The sequence below is a fragment of the Daphnia pulicaria genome, chromosome 12, assembly GCF_021234035.1.
Source record: "Daphnia pulicaria isolate SC F1-1A chromosome 12, SC_F0-13Bv2, whole genome shotgun sequence".
Classification (NCBI taxonomy): domain Eukaryota; kingdom Metazoa; phylum Arthropoda; class Branchiopoda; order Diplostraca; family Daphniidae; genus Daphnia; species Daphnia pulicaria.
Genome location: NC_060924.1, coordinates 1,373,683 through 1,394,097, shown reverse-complemented (window position 1 = coordinate 1,394,097; position 20,415 = coordinate 1,373,683). Strand labels below are relative to the sequence as shown.

General features: G+C 27.7%; 1 protein-coding gene across 1 annotated transcript in view; it reads left to right on the top strand.

The window, feature by feature from the left end:
- Positions 1-20,415, top strand: part of LOC124316246 — a 686,332-nt gene that overhangs the window by 334,677 nt on the left and 331,240 nt on the right. The window lies entirely within an intron of this gene.

Sequence of the window (20,415 nt, the reverse complement as noted above, 5' to 3'; positions counted from 1 at the left end):
ATAGAAATAAGAGTTGATAGAAAATCTTCCAGGAACTGAAAACACAACTTCAATGAATTTGAAATGACGATATCAATTGTTTTACAAGTTTAAACAAATTTCTTGTTACACGATATGTTAATTCGATGTCCAATACACTATTTAAAGTCATTATAATCAATGAATCTATTAAGACATCCATGTTGGAAAAGAAATAGAAATGAGAGTTGATAGAAAATCCTCCAGGAAGTGAAAACACAACTTCAATGAATTTGAAATGACGATATAAATTGTTTTACAAGTTTAAACAAATTTCTTGTTAGATGATATGTTAATTCGATGTCCAATACACTATTTATAGTCTTCAAAATTAATGAATCTATTAAGACATTCATGATGGAAAAGAATGAATTTAATGAATTTAAAATGACGATTCTGATTGTTTTACAAATTTCAAGAGTTTCCCTGTTACAGGATATGTTAATCGATGTCCAATACACTTTTTAAAGTCTTTAAAATCAATGAATCGATTAAGACATCCATGTTGGAAAAGAAATAGAAATAAGAGTTGATAGAAAATCTTCCAGGAACTGAAAACACAACTTCAATGAATTTGAAATGACGATATCAATTGTTTTACAAGTTTAAACAAATTTCTTGTTAGATGATATGTTAATTCGATGTCCAATACACTATTTAAAGTCTTTAAAATTAATGAATCTATTAAGACATTCATGATGGAAAAGAATGAATTTAATGAATTTAAAATGACGATTCTGATTGTTTTACAAATTTCAAGGGTTTCCCTGTTACAGGATATGTTAATCGATGTCCAATACACTATTTAAAGTCTTTAAAATCAATGAATCTATTAAGACATCCATGTTGGAAAAGAAATAGAAATAAGAGTTGATAGAAAATCTTCCAGGAACTGAAAACACAACTTCAATGAATTTGAAATGACGATATCAATTGTTTTACAAGTTTAAACAAATTTCTTGTTACACGATATGTTAGTTCGATGTCGAATACACTATTTAAAGTCATTATAATCAATGAATCTATTAAGACATCCATGTTGGAAAAGAAATAGAAATGAGAGTTGATAGAAAATCCTCCAGGAAGTGAAAACACAACTTCAATGAATTTGAAATGACGATATAAATTGTTTTACAAGTTTAAACAAATTTCTTGTTAGATGATATGTTAATTCGATGTCCAATACACTATTTATAGTCTTCAAAATTAATGAATCTATTAAGACATTCATGATGGAAAAGAATGAATTTAATGAATTTAAAATGACGATTCTGATTGTTTTACAAATTTCAAGGGTTTCCCTGTTACAGGATATGTTAATCGATGTCCAATACACTATTTAAAGTCTTTAAAATCCATGAATATATTAAGACATCCATGTTGGAAAAGAAATAGAAATAAGAGTTGATAGAAAATCTTCCAGGAACTGAAAACACAACTTCAATGAATTTGAAATGACGATATCAATTGTTTTACAAGTTTAAACAAATTTCTTGTTACACGACATGTTAATTCGATGTCCAATACACTATTTAAAGTCTTTAAAATTAATGAATCTATTAAGACATTCATGATGGAAAAGAATGAATTTAATGAATTTAAAATGACGATTCTGATTGTTTTACAAATTTCAAGGGTTTCCCTGTTACAGGATATGTTAATCGATGTCCAATACACTATTTAAAGTCTTTAAAATCCATGAATATATTAAGACATCCATGTTGGAAAAGAAATAGAAATAAGAGTTGATAGAAAATCTTCCAGGAACTAAAAACACAACTTCAATGAATTTAAAATGACGATTCTGACTGTTTTACAAATTTCAAGGGTTTCCCTGTTACAGGATATGTGAATCGATGTCCAATACACTTTTTAAAGTCTTTAAAATCAATGAATCTATTAAGACATCCATGTTGGAAAAGAAATAGAAATAAGAGTTGATAGAAAATCTTCCAGGAACTGAAAACACAACTTCAATGAATTTGAAATGACGATATCAATTGTTTTACAAGTTTAAACAAATTTCTTGTTACACGATATGTTAATTCGATGTCCAATACACTATTTAAAGTCATTATAATCAATGAATCTATTAAGACATCCATGTTGGAAAAGAAATAGAAATGAGAGTTGATAGAAAATCCTCCAGGAAGTGAAAACACAACTTCAATGAATTTGAAATGACGATATAAATTGTTTTACAAGTTTAAACAAATTTCTTGTTAGATGATATGTTAATTCGATGTCCAATACACTATTTATAGTCTTCAAAATTAATGAATCTATTAAGACATTCATGATGGAAAAGAATGAATTTAATGAATTTAAAATGACGATTCTGATTGTTTTACAAATTTCAAGGGTTTCCCTGTTACAGGATATGTTAATCGATGTCCAATACACTATTTAAAGTCTTTAAAATCCATGAATATATTAAGACATCCATGTTGGAAAAGAAATAGAAATAAGAGTTGATAGAAAATCTTCCAGGAACTGAAAACACAACTTCAATGAATTTGAAATGACGATATCAATTGTTTTACAAGTTTAAACAAATTTCTTGTTACACGACATGTTAATTCGATGTCCAATACACTATTTAAAGTCTTTAAAATTAATGAATCTATTAAGACATTCATGATGGAAAAGAATGAATTTAATGAATTTAAAATGACGATTCTGATTGTTTTACAAATTTCAAGGGTTTCCCTGTTACAGGATATGTTAATCGATGTCCAATACACTATTTAAAGTCTTTAAAATCCATGAATATATTAAGACATCCATGTTGGAAAAGAAATAGAAATAAGAGTTGATAGAAAATCTTCCAGGAACTAAAAACACAACTTCAATGAATTTAAAATGACGATTCTGACTGTTTTACAAATTTCAAGGGTTTCCCTGTTACAGGATATGTGAATCGATGTCCAATACACTTTTTAAAGTCTTTAAAATCAATGAATCTATTAAGACATCCATGTTGGAAAAGAAATAGAAATAAGAGTTGATAGAAAATCTTCCAGGAACTGAAAACACAACTTCAATGAATTTGAAATGACGATATCAATTGTTTTACAAGTTTAAACAAATTTCTTGTTACACGATATGTTAATTCGATGTCCAATACACTATTTAAAGTCATTATAATCAATGAATCTATTAAGACATCCATGTTGGAAAAGAAATAGAAATGAGAGTTGATAGAAAATCCTCCAGGAAGTGAAAACACAACTTCAATGAATTTGAAATGACGATATAAATTGTTTTACAAGTTTAAACAAATTTCTTGTTAGATGATATGTTAATTCGATGTCCAATACACTATTTATAGTCTTCAAAATTAATGAATCTATTAAGACATTCATGATGGAAAAGAATGAATTTAATGAATTTAAAATGACGATTCTGATTGTTTTACAAATTTCAAGGGTTTCCCTGTTACAGGATATGTTAATCGATGTCCAATACACTATTTAAAGTCTTTAAAATCCGTGAATATATTAAGACATCCATGTTGGAAAAGAAATAGAAATAAGAGTTGATAGAAAATCTTCCAGGAACTAAAAACACAACTTCAATGAATTTAAAATGACGATTCTGACTGTTTTACAAATTTCAAGGGTTTCCCTGTTACAGGATATGTGAATCGATGTCCAATACACTTTTTAAAGTCTTTAAAATCAATGAATCTATTAAGACATCCATGTTGGAAAAGAAATAGAAATAAGAGTTGATAGAAAATCTTCCAGGAACTGAAAACACAACTTCAATGAATTTGAAATGACGATATCAATTGTTTTACAAGTTTAAACAAATTTCTTGTTACACGACATGTTAATTCGATGTCCAATACACTATTTAAAGTCTTTAAAATTAATGAATCTATTAAGACATTCATGATGGAAAAGAATGAATTTAATGAATTTAAAATGACGATTCTGATTGTTTTACAAATTTCAAGGGTTTCCCTGTTACAGGATATGTTAATCGATGTCCAATACACTATTTAAAGTCTTTAAAATCCATGAATATATTAAGACATCCATGTTGGAAAAGAAATAGAAATAAGAGTTGATAGAAAATCTTCCAGGAACTAAAAACACAACTTCAATGAATTTAAAATGACGATTCTGACTGTTTTACAAATTTCAAGGGTTTCCCTGTTACAGGATATGTGAATCGATGTCCAATACACTTTTTAAAGTCTTTAAAATCAATGAATCTATTAAGACATCCATGTTGGAAAAGAAATAGAAATAAGAGTTGATAGAAAATCTTCCAGGAACTGAAAACACAACTTCAATGAATTTGAAATGACGATATCAATTGTTTTACAAGTTTAAACAAATTTCTTGTTACACGATATGTTAATTCGATGTCCAATACACTATTTAAAGTCATTATAATCAATGAATCTATTAAGACATCCATGTTGGAAAAGAAATAGAAATGAGAGTTGATAGAAAATCCTCCAGGAAGTGAAAACACAACTTCAATGAATTTGAAATGACGATATAAATTGTTTTACAAGTTTAAACAAATTTCTTGTTAGATGATATGTTAATTCGATGTCCAATACACTATTTATAGTCTTCAAAATTAATGAATCTATTAAGACATTCATGATGGAAAAGAATGAATTTAATGAATTTAAAATGACGATTCTGATTGTTTTACAAATTTCAAGGGTTTCCCTGTTACAGGATATGTTAATCGATGTCCAATACACTATTTAAAGTCTTTAAAATCCATGAATATATTAAGACATCCATGTTGGAAAAGAAATAGAAATAAGAGTTGATAGAAAATCTTCCAGGAACTGAAAACACAACTTCAATGAATTTGAAATGACGATATCAATTGTTTTACAAGTTTAAACAAATTTCTTGTTACACGACATGTTAATTCGATGTCCAATACACTATTTAAAGTCTTTAAAATTAATGAATCTATTAAGACATTCATGATGGAAAAGAATGAATTTAATGAATTTAAAATGACGATTCTGATTGTTTTACAAATTTCAAGGGTTTCCCTGTTACAGGATATGTTAATCGATGTCCAATACACTATTTAAAGTCTTTAAAATCCATGAATATATTAAGACATCCATGTTGGAAAAGAAATAGAAATAAGAGTTGATAGAAAATCTTCCAGGAACTAAAAACACAACTTCAATGAATTTAAAATGACGATTCTGACTGTTTTACAAATTTCAAGGGTTTCCCTGTTACAGGATATGTGAATCGATGTCCAATACACTTTTTAAAGTCTTTAAAATCAATGAATCTATTAAGACATCCATGTTGGAAAAGAAATAGAAATAAGAGTTGATAGAAAATCTTCCAGGAACTGAAAACACAACTTCAATGAATTTGAAATGACGATATCAATTGTTTTACAAGTTTAAACAAATTTCTTGTTACACGATATGTTAATTCGATGTCCAATACACTATTTAAAGTCATTATAATCAATGAATCTATTAAGACATCCATGTTGGAAAAGAAATAGAAATGAGAGTTGATAGAAAATCCTCCAGGAAGTGAAAACACAACTTCAATGAATTTGAAATGACGATATAAATTGTTTTACAAGTTTAAACAAATTTCTTGTTAGATGATATGTTAATTCGATGTCCAATACACTATTTATAGTCTTCAAAATTAATGAATCTATTAAGACATTCATGATGGAAAAGAATGAATTTAATGAATTTAAAATGACGATTCTGATTGTTTTACAAATTTCAAGGGTTTCCCTGTTACAGGATATGTTAATCGATGTCCAATACACTATTTAAAGTCTTTAAAATCCGTGAATATATTAAGACATCCATGTTGGAAAAGAAATAGAAATAAGAGTTGATAGAAAATCTTCCAGGAACTAAAAACACAACTTCAATGAATTTAAAATGACGATTCTGACTGTTTTACAAATTTCAAGGGTTTCCCTGTTACAGGATATGTGAATCGATGTCCAATACACTTTTTAAAGTCTTTAAAATCAATGAATCTATTAAGACATCCATGTTGGAAAAGAAATAGAAATAAGAGTTGATAGAAAATCTTCCAGGAACTGAAAACACAACTTCAATGAATTTGAAATGACGATATCAATTGTTTTACAAGTTTAAACAAATTTCTTGTTACACGACATGTTAATTCGATGTCCAATACACTATTTAAAGTCTTTAAAATTAATGAATCTATTAAGACATTCATGATGGAAAAGAATGAATTTAATGAATTTAAAATGACGATTCTGATTGTTTTACAAATTTCAAGGGTTTCCCTGTTACAGGATATGTTAATCGATGTCCAATACACTATTTAAAGTCTTTAAAATCCATGAATATATTAAGACATCCATGTTGGAAAAGAAATAGAAATAAGAGTTGATAGAAAATCTTCCAGGAACTAAAAACACAACTTCAATGAATTTAAAATGACGATTCTGACTGTTTTACAAATTTCAAGGGTTTCCCTGTTACAGGATATGTGAATCGATGTCCAATACACTTTTTAAAGTCTTTAAAATCAATGAATCTATTAAGACATCCATGTTGGAAAAGAAATAGAAATAAGAGTTGATAGAAAATCTTCCAGGAACTGAAAACACAACTTCAATGAATTTGAAATGACGATATCAATTGTTTTACAAGTTTAAACAAATTTCTTGTTACACGATATGTTAATTCGATGTCCAATACACTATTTAAAGTCATTATAATCAATGAATCTATTAAGACATCCATGTTGGAAAAGAAATAGAAATGAGAGTTGATAGAAAATCCTCCAGGAAGTGAAAACACAACTTCAATGAATTTGAAATGACGATATAAATTGTTTTACAAGTTTAAACAAATTTCTTGTTAGATGATATGTTAATTCGATGTCCAATACACTATTTATAGTCTTCAAAATTAATGAATCTATTAAGACATTCATGATGGAAAAGAATGAATTTAATGAATTTAAAATGACGATTCTGATTGTTTTACAAATTTCAAGGGTTTCCCTGTTACAGGATATGTTAATCGATGTCCAATACACTATTTAAAGTCTTTAAAATCCATGAATATATTAAGACATCCATGTTGGAAAAGAAATAGAAATAAGAGTTGATAGAAAATCTTCCAGGAACTGAAAACACAACTTCAATGAATTTGAAATGACGATATCAATTGTTTTACAAGTTTAAACAAATTTCTTGTTACACGACATGTTAATTCGATGTCCAATACACTATTTAAAGTCTTTAAAATTAATGAATCTATTAAGACATTCATGATGGAAAAGAATGAATTTAATGAATTTAAAATGACGATTCTGATTGTTTTACAAATTTCAAGGGTTTCCCTGTTACAGGATATGTTAATCGATGTCCAATACACTATTTAAAGTCTTTAAAATCCATGAATATATTAAGACATCCATGTTGGAAAAGAAATAGAAATAAGAGTTGATAGAAAATCTTCCAGGAACTAAAAACACAACTTCAATGAATTTAAAATGACGATTCTGACTGTTTTACAAATTTCAAGGGTTTCCCTGTTACAGGATATGTGAATCGATGTCCAATACACTTTTTAAAGTCTTTAAAATCAATGAATCTATTAAGACATCCATGTTGGAAAAGAAATAGAAATAAGAGTTGATAGAAAATCTTCCAGGAACTGAAAACACAACTTCAATGAATTTGAAATGACGATATCAATTGTTTTACAAGTTTAAACAAATTTCTTGTTACACGATATGTTAATTCGATGTCCAATACACTATTTAAAGTCATTATAATCAATGAATCTATTAAGACATCCATGTTGGAAAAGAAATAGAAATAAGAGTTGATAGAAAATCTTCCAGGAACTGAAAACACAACTTCAATGAATTTGAAATGACGATATCAATTGTTTTACAAGTTTAAACAAATTTCTTGTTACACGATATGTTAATTCGATGTCCAATACACTATTTAAAGTCATTATAATCAATGAATCTATTAAGACATCCATGTTGGAAAAGAAATAGAAATGAGAGTTGATAGAAAATCCTCCAGGAAGTGAAAACACAACTTCAATGAATTTGAAATGACGATATAAATTGTTTTACAAGTTTAAACAAATTTCTTGTTAGATGATATGTTAATTCGATGTCCAATACACTATTTATAGTCTTCAAAATTAATGAATCTATTAAGACATTCATGATGGAAAAGAATGAATTTAATGAATTTAAAATGACGATTCTGATTGTTTTACAAATTTCAAGGGTTTCCCTGTTACAGGATATGTTAATCGATGTCCAATACACTATTTAAAGTCTTTAAAATCCGTGAATATATTAAGACATCCATGTTGGAAAAGAAATAGAAATAAGAGTTGATAGAAAATCTTCCAGGAACTAAAAACACAACTTCAATGAATTTAAAATGACAATTCTGACTGTTTTACAAATTTCAAGGGTTTCCCTGTTACAGGATATGTGAATCGATGTCCAATACACTTTTTAAAGTCTTTAAAATCAATGAATCTATTAAGACATCCATGTTGGAAAAGAAATAGAAATAAGAGTTGATAGAAAATCTTCCAGGAACTGAAAACACAACTTCAATGAATTTGAAATGACGATATCAATTGTTTTACAAGTTTAAACAAATTTCTTGTTACACGACATGTTAATTCGATGTCCAATACACTATTTAAAGTCTTTAAAATTAATGAATCTATTAAGACATTCATGATGGAAAAGAATGAATTTAATGAATTTAAAATGACGATTCTGATTGTTTTACAAATTTCAAGGGTTTCCCTGTTACAGGATATGTTAATCGATGTCCAATACACTATTTAAAGTCTTTAAAATCCATGAATATATTAAGACATCCATGTTGGAAAAGAAATAGAAATAAGAGTTGATAGAAAATCTTCCAGGAACTAAAAACACAACTTCAATGAATTTAAAATGACGATTCTGACTGTTTTACAAATTTCAAGGGTTTCCCTGTTACAGGATATGTGAATCGATGTCCAATACACTTTTTAAAGTCTTTAAAATCAATGAATCTATTAAGACATCCATGTTGGAAAAGAAATAGAAATAAGAGTTGATAGAAAATCTTCCAGGAACTGAAAACACAACTTCAATGAATTTGAAATGACGATATCAATTGTTTTACAAGTTTAAACAAATTTCTTGTTACACGATATGTTAATTCGATGTCCAATACACTATTTAAAGTCATTATAATCAATGAATCTATTAAGACATCCATGTTGGAAAAGAAATAGAAATGAGAGTTGATAGAAAATCCTCCAGGAAGTGAAAACACAACTTCAATGAATTTGAAATGACGATATAAATTGTTTTACAAGTTTAAACAAATTTCTTGTTAGATGATATGTTAATTCGATGTCCAATACACTATTTATAGTCTTCAAAATTAATGAATCTATTAAGACATTCATGATGGAAAAGAATGAATTTAATGAATTTAAAATGACGATTCTGATTGTTTTACAAATTTCAAGGGTTTCCCTGTTACAGGATATGTTAATCGATGTCCAATACACTATTTAAAGTCTTTAAAATCCATGAATATATTAAGACATCCATGTTGGAAAAGAAATAGAAATAAGAGTTGATAGAAAATCTTCCAGGAACTAAAAACACAACTTCAATGAATTTAAAATGACGATTCTGACTGTTTTACAAATTTCAAGGGTTTCCCTGTTACAGGATATGTGAATCGATGTCCAATACACTTTTTAAAGTCTTTAAAATCAATGAATCTATTAAGACATCCATGTTGGAAAAGAAATAGAAATAAGAGTTGATAGAAAATCTTCCAGGAACTGAAAACACAACTTCAATGAATTTGAAATGACGATATCAATTGTTTTACAAGTTTAAACAAATTTCTTGTTACACGATATGTTAATTCGATGTCCAATACACTATTTAAAGTCATTATAATCAATGAATCTATTAAGACATCCATGTTGGAAAAGAAATAGAAATAAGAGTTGATAGAAAATCTTCCAGGAACTGAAAACACAACTTCAATGAATTTGAAATGACGATATCAATTGTTTTACAAGTTTAAACAAATTTCTTGTTACACGATATGTTAATTCGATGTCCAATACACTATTTAAAGTCATTATAATCAATGAATCTATTAAGACATCCATGTTGGAAAAGAAATAGAAATGAGAGTTGATAGAAAATCCTCCAGGAAGTGAAAACACAACTTCAATGAATTTGAAATGACGATATAAATTGTTTTACAAGTTTAAACAAATTTCTTGTTAGATGATATGTTAATTCGATGTCCAATACACTATTTATAGTCTTCAAAATTAATGAATCTATTAAGACATTCATGATGGAAAAGAATGAATTTAATGAATTTAAAATGACGATTCTGATTGTTTTACAAATTTCAAGGGTTTCCCTGTTACAGGATATGTTAATCGATGTCCAATACACTATTTAAAGTCTTTAAAATCCGTGAATATATTAAGACATCCATGTTGGAAAAGAAATAGAAATAAGAGTTGATAGAAAATCTTCCAGGAACTAAAAACACAACTTCAATGAATTTAAAATGACAATTCTGACTGTTTTACAAATTTCAAGGGTTTCCCTGTTACAGGATATGTGAATCGATGTCCAATACACTTTTTAAAGTCTTTAAAATCAATGAATCTATTAAGACATCCATGTTGGAAAAGAAATAGAAATAAGAGTTGATAGAAAATCTTCCAGGAACTGAAAACACAACTTCAATGAATTTGAAATGACGATATCAATTGTTTTACAAGTTTAAACAAATTTCTTGTTACACGACATGTTAATTCGATGTCCAATACACTATTTAAAGTCTTTAAAATTAATGAATCTATTAAGACATTCATGATGGAAAAGAATGAATTTAATGAATTTAAAATGACGATTCTGATTGTTTTACAAATTTCAAGGGTTTCCCTGTTACAGGATATGTTAATCGATGTCCAATACACTATTTAAAGTCTTTAAAATCCATGAATATATTAAGACATCCATGTTGGAAAAGAAATAGAAATAAGAGTTGATAGAAAATCTTCCAGGAACTAAAAACACAACTTCAATGAATTTAAAATGACGATTCTGACTGTTTTACAAATTTCAAGGGTTTCCCTGTTACAGGATATGTGAATCGATGTCCAATACACTTTTTAAAGTCTTTAAAATCAATGAATCTATTAAGACATCCATGTTGGAAAAGAAATAGAAATAAGAGTTGATAGAAAATCTTCCAGGAACTGAAAACACAACTTCAATGAATTTGAAATGACGATATCAATTGTTTTACAAGTTTAAACAAATTTCTTGTTACACGATATGTTAATTCGATGTCCAATACACTATTTAAAGTCATTATAATCAATGAATCTATTAAGACATCCATGTTGGAAAAGAAATAGAAATGAGAGTTGATAGAAAATCCTCCAGGAAGTGAAAACACAACTTCAATGAATTTGAAATGACGATATAAATTGTTTTACAAGTTTAAACAAATTTCTTGTTAGATGATATGTTAATTCGATGTCCAATACACTATTTATAGTCTTCAAAATTAATGAATCTATTAAGACATTCATGATGGAAAAGAATGAATTTAATGAATTTAAAATGACGATTCTGATTGTTTTACAAATTTCAAGGGTTTCCCTGTTACAGGATATGTTAATCGATGTCCAATACACTATTTAAAGTCTTTAAAATCCATGAATATATTAAGACATCCATGTTGGAAAAGAAATAGAAATAAGAGTTGATAGAAAATCTTCCAGGAACTAAAAACACAACTTCAATGAATTTAAAATGACGATTCTGACTGTTTTACAAATTTCAAGGGTTTCCCTGTTACAGGATATGTGAATCGATGTCCAATACACTTTTTAAAGTCTTTAAAATCAATGAATCTATTAAGACATCCATGTTGGAAAAGAAATAGAAATAAGAGTTGATAGAAAATCTTCCAGGAACTGAAAACACAACTTCAATGAATTTGAAATGACGATATCAATTGTTTTACAAGTTTAAACAAATTTCTTGTTACACGATATGTTAATTCGATGTCCAATACACTATTTAAAGTCATTATAATCAATGAATCTATTAAGACATCCATGTTGGAAAAGAAATAGAAATAAGAGTTGATAGAAAATCTTCCAGGAACTGAAAACACAACTTCAATGAATTTGAAATGACGATATCAATTGTTTTACAAGTTTAAACAAATTTCTTGTTACACGATATGTTAATTCGATGTCCAATACACTATTTAAAGTCATTATAATCAATGAATCTATTAAGACATCCATGTTGGAAAAGAAATAGAAATGAGAGTTGATAGAAAATCCTCCAGGAAGTGAAAACACAACTTCAATGAATTTGAAATGACGATATAAATTGTTTTACAAGTTTAAACAAATTTCTTGTTAGATGATATGTTAATTCGATGTCCAATACACTATTTATAGTCTTCAAAATTAATGAATCTATTAAGACATTCATGATGGAAAAGAATGAATTTAATGAATTTAAAATGACGATTCTGATTGTTTTACAAATTTCAAGGGTTTCCCTGTTACAGGATATGTTAATCGATGTCCAATACACTATTTAAAGTCTTTAAAATCCGTGAATATATTAAGACATCCATGTTGGAAAAGAAATAGAAATAAGAGTTGATAGAAAATCTTCCAGGAACTAAAAACACAACTTCAATGAATTTAAAATGACAATTCTGACTGTTTTACAAATTTCAAGGGTTTCCCTGTTACAGGATATGTGAATCGATGTCCAATACACTTTTTAAAGTCTTTAAAATCAATGAATCTATTAAGACATCCATGTTGGAAAAGAAATAGAAATAAGAGTTGATAGAAAATCTTCCAGGAACTGAAAACACAACTTCAATGAATTTGAAATGACGATATCAATTGTTTTACAAGTTTAAACAAATTTCTTGTTACACGACATGTTAATTCGATGTCCAATACACTATTTAAAGTCTTTAAAATTAATGAATCTATTAAGACATTCATGATGGAAAAGAATGAATTTAATGAATTTAAAATGACGATTCTGATTGTTTTACAAATTTCAAGGGTTTCCCTGTTACAGGATATGTTAATCGATGTCCAATACACTATTTAAAGTCTTTAAAATCCATGAATATATTAAGACATCCATGTTGGAAAAGAAATAGAAATAAGAGTTGATAGAAAATCTTCCAGGAACTAAAAACACAACTTCAATGAATTTAAAATGACGATTCTGACTGTTTTACAAATTTCAAGGGTTTCCCTGTTACAGGATATGTGAATCGATGTCCAATACACTTTTTAAAGTCTTTAAAATCAATGAATCTATTAAGACATCCATGTTGGAAAAGAAATAGAAATAAGAGTTGATAGAAAATCTTCCAGGAACTGAAAACACAACTTCAATGAATTTGAAATGACGATATCAATTGTTTTACAAGTTTAAACAAATTTCTTGTTACACGATATGTTAATTCGATGTCCAATACACTATTTAAAGTCATTATAATCAATGAATCTATTAAGACATCCATGTTGGAAAAGAAATAGAAATGAGAGTTGATAGAAAATCCTCCAGGAAGTGAAAACACAACTTCAATGAATTTGAAATGACGATATAAATTGTTTTACAAGTTTAAACAAATTTCTTGTTAGATGATATGTTAATTCGATGTCCAATACACTATTTATAGTCTTCAAAATTAATGAATCTATTAAGACATTCATGATGGAAAAGAATGAATTTAATGAATTTAAAATGACGATTCTGATTGTTTTACAAATTTCAAGGGTTTCCCTGTTACAGGATATGTTAATCGATGTCCAATACACTATTTAAAGTCTTTAAAATCCGTGAATATATTAAGACATCCATGTTGGAAAAGAAATAGAAATAAGAGTTGATAGAAAATCTTCCAGGAACTAAAAACACAACTTCAATGAATTTAAAATGACGATTCTGACTGTTTTACAAATTTCAAGGGTTTCCCTGTTACAGGATATGTGAATCGATGTCCAATACACTTTTTAAAGTCTTTAAAATCAATGAATCTATTAAGACATCCATGTTGGAAAAGAAATAGAAATAAGAGTTGATAGAAAATCTTCCAGGAACTGAAAACACAACTTCAATGAATTTGAAATGACGATATCAATTGTTTTACAAGTTTAAACAAATTTCTTGTTACACGACATGTTAATTCGATGTCCAATACACTATTTAAAGTCTTTAAAATTAATGAATCTATTAAGACATTCATGATGGAAAAGAATGAATTTAATGAATTTAAAATGACGATTCTGATTGTTTTACAAATTTCAAGGGTTTCCCTGTTACAGGATATGTTAATCGATGTCCAATACACTATTTAAAGTCTTTAAAATCCGTGAATATATTAAGACATCCATGTTGGAAAAGAAATAGAAATAAGAGTTGATAGAAAATCTTCCAGGAACTAAAAACACAACTTCAATGAATTTAAAATGACGATTCTGACTGTTTTACAAATTTCAAGGGTTTCCCTGTTACAGGATATGTGAATCGATGTCCAATACACTTTTTAAAGTCTTTAAAATCAATGAATCTATTAAGACATCCATGTTGGAAAAGAAATAGAAATAAGAGTTGATAGAAAATCTTCCAGGAACTGAAAACACAACTTCAATGAATTTGAAATGACGATATCAATTGTTTTACAAGTTTAAACAAATTTCTTGTTACACGACATGTTAATTCGATGTCCAATACACTATTTAAAGTCTTTAAAATTAATGAATCTATTAAGACATTCATGATGGAAAAGAATGAATTTAATGAATTTAAAATGACGATTCTGATTGTTTTACAAATTTCAAGGGTTTCCCTGTTACAGGATATGTTAATCGATGTCCAATACACTATTTAAAGTCTTTAAAATCCATGAATATATTAAGACATCCATGTTGGAAAAGAAATAGAAATAAGAGTTGATAGAAAATCTTCCAGGAACTAAAAACACAACTTCAATGAATTTAAAATGACGATTCTGACTGTTTTACAAATTTCAAGGGTTTCCCTGTTACAGGATATGTGAATCGATGTCCAATACACTTTTTAAAGTCTTTAAAATCAATGAATCTATTAAGACATCCATGTTGGAAAAGAAATAGAAATAAGAGTTGATAGAAAATCTTCCAGGAACTGAAAACACAACTTCAATGAATTTGAAATGACGATATCAATTGTTTTACAAGTTTAAACAAATTTCTTGTTACACGACATGTTAATTCGATGTCCAATACACTATTTAAAGTCTTTAAAATTAATGAATCTATTAAGACATTCATGATGGAAAAGAATGAATTTAATGAATTTAAAATGACGATTCTGATTGTTTTACAAATTTCAAGGGTTTCCCTGTTACAGGATATGTTAATCGATGTCCAATACACTATTTAAAGTCTTTAAAATCCATGAATATATTAAGACATCCATGTTGGAAAAGAAATAGAAATAAGAGTTGATAGAAAATCTTCCAGGAACTAAAAACACAACTTCAATGAATTTAAAATGACGATTCTGACTGTTTTACAAATTTCAAGGGTTTCCCTGTTACAGGATATGTGAATCGATGTCCAATACACTTTTTAAAGTCTTTAAAATCAATGAATCTATTAAGACATCCATGTTGGAAAAGAAATAGAAATAAGAGTTGATAGAAAATCTTCCAGGAACTGAAAACACAACTTCAATGAATTTGAAATGACGATATCAATTGTTTTACAAGTTTAAACAAATTTCTTGTTACACGATATGTTAATTCGATGTCCAATACACTATTTAAAGTCATTATAATCAATGAATCTATTAAGACATCCATGTTGGAAAAGAAATAGAAATGAGAGTTGATAGAAAATCCTCCAGGAAGTGAAAACACAACTTCAATGAATTTGAAATGACGATATAAATTGTTTTACAAGTTTAAACAAATTTCTTGTTAGATGATATGTTAATTCGATGTCCAATACACTATTTATAGTCTTCAAAATTAATGAATCTATTAAGACATTCATGATGGAAAAGAATGAATTTAATGAATTTAAAATGACGATTCTGATTGTTTTACAAATTTCAAGGGTTTCCCTGTTACAGGATATGTTAATCGATGTCCAATACACTATTTAAAGTCTTTAAAATCCATGAATATATTAAGACATCCATGTTGGAAAAGAAATAGAAATAAGAGTTGATAGAAAATCTTCCAGGAACTAAAAACACAACTTCAATGAATTTAAAATGACGATTCTGACTGTTTTACAAATTTCAAGGGTTTCCCTGTTACAGGATATGTGAATCGATGTCCAATACACTTTTTAAAGTCTTTAAAATCAATGAATCTATTAAGACATCCATGTTGGAAAAGAAATAGAAATAAGAGTTGATAGAAAATCTTCCAGGAACTGAAAACACAACTTCAATGAATTTGAAATGACGATATCAATTGTTTTACAAGTTTAAACAAATTTCTTGTTACACGACATGTTAATTCGATGTCCAATACACTATTTAAAGTCTTTAAAATTAATGAATCTATTAAGACATTCATGATGGAAAAGAATGAATTTAATGAATTTAAAATGACGATTCTGATTGTTTTACAAATTTCAAGGGTTTCCCTGTTACAGGATATGTTAATCGATGTCCAATACACTATTTAAAGTCTTTAAAATCCATGAATATATTAAGACATCCATGTTGGAAAAGAAATAGAAATAAGAGTTGATAGAAAATCTTCCAGGAACTAAAAACACAACTTCAATGAATTTAAAATGACGATTCTGACTGTTTTACAAATTTCAAGGGTTTCCCTGTTACAGGATATGTGAATCGATGTCCAATACACTTTTTAAAGTCTTTAAAATCAATGAATCTATTAAGACATCCATGTTGGAAAAGAAATAGAAATAAGAGTTGATAGAAAATCTTCCAGGAACTGAAAACACAACTTCAATGAATTTGAAATGACGATATCAATTGTTTTACAAGTTTAAACAAATTTCTTGTTACACGACATGTTAATTCGATGTCCAATACACTATTTAAAGTCTTTAAAATTAATGAATCTATTAAGACATTCATGATGGAAAAGAATGAATTTAATGAATTTAAAATGACGATTCTGATTGTTTTACAAATTTCAAGGGTTTCCCTGTTACAGGATATGTTAATCGATGTCCAATACACTATTTAAAGTCTTTAAAATCCGTGAATATATTAAGACATCCATGTTGGAAAAGAAATAGAAATAAGAGTTGATAGAAAATCTTCCAGGAACTAAAAACACAACTTCAATGAATTTAAAATGACGATTCTGACTGTTTTACAAATTTCAAGGGTTTCCCTGTTACAGGATATGTGAATCGATGTCCAATACACTTTTTAAAGTCTTTAAAATCAATGAATCTATTAAGACATCCATGTTGGAAAAGAAATAGAAATAAGAGTTGATAGAAAATCTTCCAGGAACTGAAAACACAACTTCAATGAATTTGAAATGACGATATCAATTGTTTTACAAGTTTAAACAAATTTCTTGTTACACGACATGTTAATTCGATGTCCAATACACTATTTAAAGTCTTTAAAATTAATGAATCTATTAAGACATTCATGATGGAAAAGAATGAATTTAATGAATTTAAAATGACGATTCTGATTGTTTTACAAATTTCAAGGGTTTCCCTGTTACAGGATATGTTAATCGATGTCCAATACACTATTTAAAGTCTTTAAAATCCATGAATATATTAAGACATCCATGTTGGAAAAGAAATAGAAATAAGAGTTGATAGAAAATCTTCCAGGAACTAAAAACACAACTTCAATGAATTTAAAATGACGATTCTGACTGTTTTACAAATTTCAAGGGTTTCCCTGTTACAGGATATGTGAATCGATGTCCAATACACTTTTTAAAGTCTTTAAAATCAATGAATCTATTAAGACATCCATGTTGGAAAAGAAATAGAAATAAGAGTTGATAGAAAATCTTCCAGGAACTGAAAACACAACTTCAATGAATTTGAAATGACGATATCAATTGTTTTACAAGTTTAAACAAATTTCTTGTTACACGATATGTTAATTCGATGTCCAATACACTATTTAAAGTCATTATAATCAATGAATCTATTAAGACATCCATGTTGGAAAAGAAATAGAAATGAGAGTTGATAGAAAATCCTCCAGGAAGTGAAAACACAACTTCAATGAATTTGAAATGACGATATAAATTGTTTTACAAGTTTAAACAAATTTCTTGTTAGATGATATGTTAATTCGATGTCCAATACACTATTTATAGTCTTCAAAATTAATGAATCTATTAAGACATTCATGATGGAAAAGAATGAATTTAATGAATTTAAAATGACGATTCTGATTGTTTTACAAATTTCAAGGGTTTCCCTGTTACAGGATATGTTAATCGATGTCCAATACACTATTTAAAGTCTTTAAAATCCATGAATATATTAAGACATCCATGTTGGAAAAGAAATAGAAATAAGAGTTGATAGAAAATCTTCCAGGAACTAAAAACACAACTTCAATGAATTTAAAATGACGATTCTGACTGTTTTACAAATTTCAAGGGTTTCCCTGTTACAGGATATGTGAATCGATGTCCAATACACTTTTTAAAGTCTTTAAAATCAATGAATCTATTAAGACATCCATGTTGGAAAAGAAATAGAAATAAGAGTTGATAGAAAATCTTCCAGGAACTGAAAACACAACTTCAATGAATTTGAAATGACGATATCAATTGTTTTACAAGTTTAAACAAATTTCTTGTTACACGACATGTTAATTCGATGTCCAATACACTATTTAAAGTCTTTAAAATTAATGAATCTATTAAGACATTCATGATGGAAAAGAATGAATTTAATGAATTTAAAATGACGATTCTGATTGTTTTACAAATTTCAAGGGTTTCCCTGTTACAGGATATGTTAATCGATGTCCAATACACTATTTAAAGTCTTTAAAATCCATGAATATATTAAGACATCCATGTTGGAAAAGAAATAGAAATAAGAGTTGATAGAAAATCTTCCAGGAACTAAAAACACAACTTCAATGAATTTAAAATGACGATTCTGACTGTTTTACAAATTTCAAGGGTTTCCCTGTTACAGGATATGTGAATCGATGTCCAATACACTTTTTAAAGTCTTTAAAATCAATGAATCTATTAAGACATCCATGTTGGAAAAGAAATAGAAATAAGAGTTGATAGAAAATCTTCCAGGAACTGAAAACACAACTTCAATGAATTTGAAATGACGATATCAATTGTTTTACAAGTTTAAACAAATTTCTTGTTACACGATATGTTAATTCGATGTCCAATACACTATTTAAAGTCATTATAATCAATGAATCTATTAAGACATCCATGTTGGAAAAGAAATAGAAATGAGAGTTGATAGAAAATCCTCCAGGAAGTGAAAACACAACTTCAATGAATTTGAAATGACGATATAAATTGTTTTACAAGTTTAAACAAATTTCTTGTTAGATGATATGTTAATTCGATGTCCAATACACTATTTATAGTCTTCAAAATTAATGAATCTATTAAGACATTCATGATGGAAAAGAATGAATTTAATGAATTTAAAATGACGATTCTGATTGTTTTACAAATTTCAAGGGTTTCCCTGTTACAGGATATGTTAATCGATGTCCAATACACTATTTAAAGTCTTTAAAATCCATGAATATATTAAGACATCCATGTTGGAAAAGAAATAGAAATAAGAGTTGATAGAAAATCTTCCAGGAACTAAAAACACAACTTCAATGAATTTAAAATGACGATTCTGACTGTTTTACAAATTTCAAGGGTTTCCCTGTTACAGGATATGTGAATCGATGTCCAATACACTTTTTAAAGTCTTTAAAATCAATGAATCTATTAAGACATCCATGTTGGAAAAGAAATAGAAATAAGAGTTGATAGAAAATCTTCCAGGAACTGAAAACACAACTTCAATGAATTTGAAATGACGATATCAATTGTTTTACAAGTTTAAACAAATTTCTTGTTACACGACATGTTAATTCGATGTCCAATACACTATTTAAAGTCTTTAAAATTAATGAATCTATTAAGACATTCATGATGGAAAAGAATGAATTTAATGAATTTAAAATGACGATTCTGATTGTTTTACAAATTTCAAGGGTTTCCCTGTTACAGGATATGTTAATCGATGTCCAATACACTATTTAAAGTCTTTAAAATCCGTGA